This window comes from Propithecus coquereli, unplaced genomic scaffold, assembly GCF_000956105.1.
Source record: "Propithecus coquereli isolate 6110/MARCELLA unplaced genomic scaffold, Pcoq_1.0 Scaffold42, whole genome shotgun sequence".
Classification (NCBI taxonomy): Eukaryota; Metazoa; Chordata; class Mammalia; order Primates; family Indriidae; genus Propithecus; species Propithecus coquereli.
This window is the reverse complement of record NW_012149952.1, coordinates 1636138-1638312: the sequence shown is the minus strand read 5'-3', so window position 1 is coordinate 1638312 and position 2175 is coordinate 1636138. Positions and strand designations below refer to the sequence as shown.

General features: G+C 42.1%; 1 protein-coding gene across 1 annotated transcript in view; it reads left to right on the top strand.

Moving 5' to 3' along the window:
* The window catches only part of ZNF112 (zinc finger protein 112), a 40846-nt gene that overhangs the window by 14503 nt on the left and 24168 nt on the right, over positions 1 to 2175 (top strand). The gene's annotated exons all lie outside the window — the stretch shown is intronic.

The following is a 2175-nucleotide window of genomic DNA, read 5'->3' as shown; positions in this document are numbered from 1 at the left end:
ATACATGAAGTAGGACTTTAGACCAAGGACTGTTACCAGGGATGGTCAGGGACAGTACACCAAGGGTCAATTCACCAAGTAGACATAACAATGTACCCACGAAACAATAGCTACATGAAGAAAAACTGAAAAAACTGAAAGAAGAAATAGAGAAATCCACAATTATATGTGGAGATCACAATACTCTTTTCCCAGTAATCAATAGAACAAGAAAACTGAAAAGCAGTAAGGATTCAAAAGATCTGAATAATACTGTTAACCAACTTGACTTCATTTGACACGTCTAGGACAGTCTATCAGAGACAACAGAATACACATTATGTTCTTGTGCTTCAGTTTTGATCATTTCTGTTGGCTTGTCTTTGAGTTCAGTGATGCTTCTGTTACTTGTTTCTGATCTGTCTCACTCAGCTACAGATTTTTATGTAACGGGAACTGTGTCAAACTCCCAGCGTGCTTGTTGCCAAGCGTAGGGATTGGCGGAGAGCAATTAGTTAGTGCCTATCTGTGGATGGTGCAGCTTCCACCAGGCAGCAGGAAGTAGGGGCCTTCAACTCAGGGAGATTGTATTCAGATTTTCTGAAAATAGATGTGGGAGAAATAAATAAATATTCCCTGTCCCTTATCTCTGATTAGTTTTGGTGAGATGCTGAAGCCACTAGTTTTTTTCAGAATGTTCAAGGGTAATGTACACCTATTGGTAATTGTTGGCCTAAAATAAACATACTTAGAAACAAACCAAAGCTAATGAGTGGCTTTTGTATTTATTTCATAGTGACAATAATGAGGATATTCCTAACAATAGCTCACATTTATTGGGTGTTTGTTTTGACCCATGCTAACTTCCCCATACTTTGATGCATTAACGTCATTTATTCCTCATAACAACCGTCTGGGTATCTCCATTTTGTGGATGAAGAACAGAGGCATTGAGAGGTTCATTAACTTGCAAAAGTTTACACTGGCAGTGTCAGGATTGAAGCCTGGCAGCTTGATTCTATCGCTGGGCTCTTGGCCAAAACACTCTGCTTTCATTAGGCTGGGAAAGTGGATTTTAGGAGTTAATAAAGCTGCAGCAAAAGCTGTTTAAAGATATCCTGGAACGGGGGACCTACAAGCTGAGTGTTAAAAGCTAAGCGGATCTGTGATAGGAGTGGACAAACTGCTGCCTGTGGCTTGTTTTTGTATGTCCCCTCTTCCTCCTCAGCTAAGAATGGTGTTTACATTTAAAGGGTTATAAAAAGAAACAAAGGACCGTACTGAACAGAGACAGCATGTGACCCATAAAGCCTAAAATGTTCACTGTCTGTTTCTTTACTAAAAATGGTTTACTGACCCCTGATTTGGGTGAAAAAGGAATGAAGGAATAGCACAGGCAAGGGCCTGGAGACTTTTGTGTGAGATCAAGTGATGTACACAGCTGGAGATTGTAGCAGAGAGAGGGTTCGGAGAGGAAATGAGCAGATGGAAATGGAAGATTCCCCTCCGTGTGGCTTGCTAAGAATCTCAACTTTGTCCCTGAGCTATGCACATGTTTTAACCAAGAAAGAAACATAATCAGACTTTAACTCTATCAAGTATATGAAGAAACAAGAACAGTCTGTAGGATGACCACCGTTTAAATGCATATTTAACAAGAATTGCCTTTTATTCTGAATTCTGAAAGTCTCTTGGCTGATTAGTGACCTCCTGCTTGATAAAGCTGATTAGACGGGTCTAAATTGGAAGACTGTCTTCACACCCAGCACGTGCCTGCAAACACATCCACAACTAATGTTACTGCTCTTTTCTCTTAGTGACGGCTCCAGGAGTATCTTATGATAGAGAGAAATGGGGAAATGGGAATCAGGAGGCCCGGGTCCCAGGCTCTTCTCTGCTCCTGGCTTGTGTTTTTTCTGTCAATTCCCTTGAGAGGCCAAACGGCCTAGTGGTTAATTGCATGGGTTCAGCTTGGAAACTGCCCCTGTTCATGTAATGGTCTGTGCTTTGCATCCCTGTCTGCAAACTGTAGTCACCTAGGGGGATTTCATAAAAACTCTTCTTTGACAGACCTGATTAATAGATCCTGGACTGGGGCCTGGGCAGTGGTATTATCTTTAAAAACTCCCTAGAGAGGCCCGGTGCGATGGCTCACGCCTGTAATCCCAGCACTCTGGGAGGCCGAGGTGGGCAGAT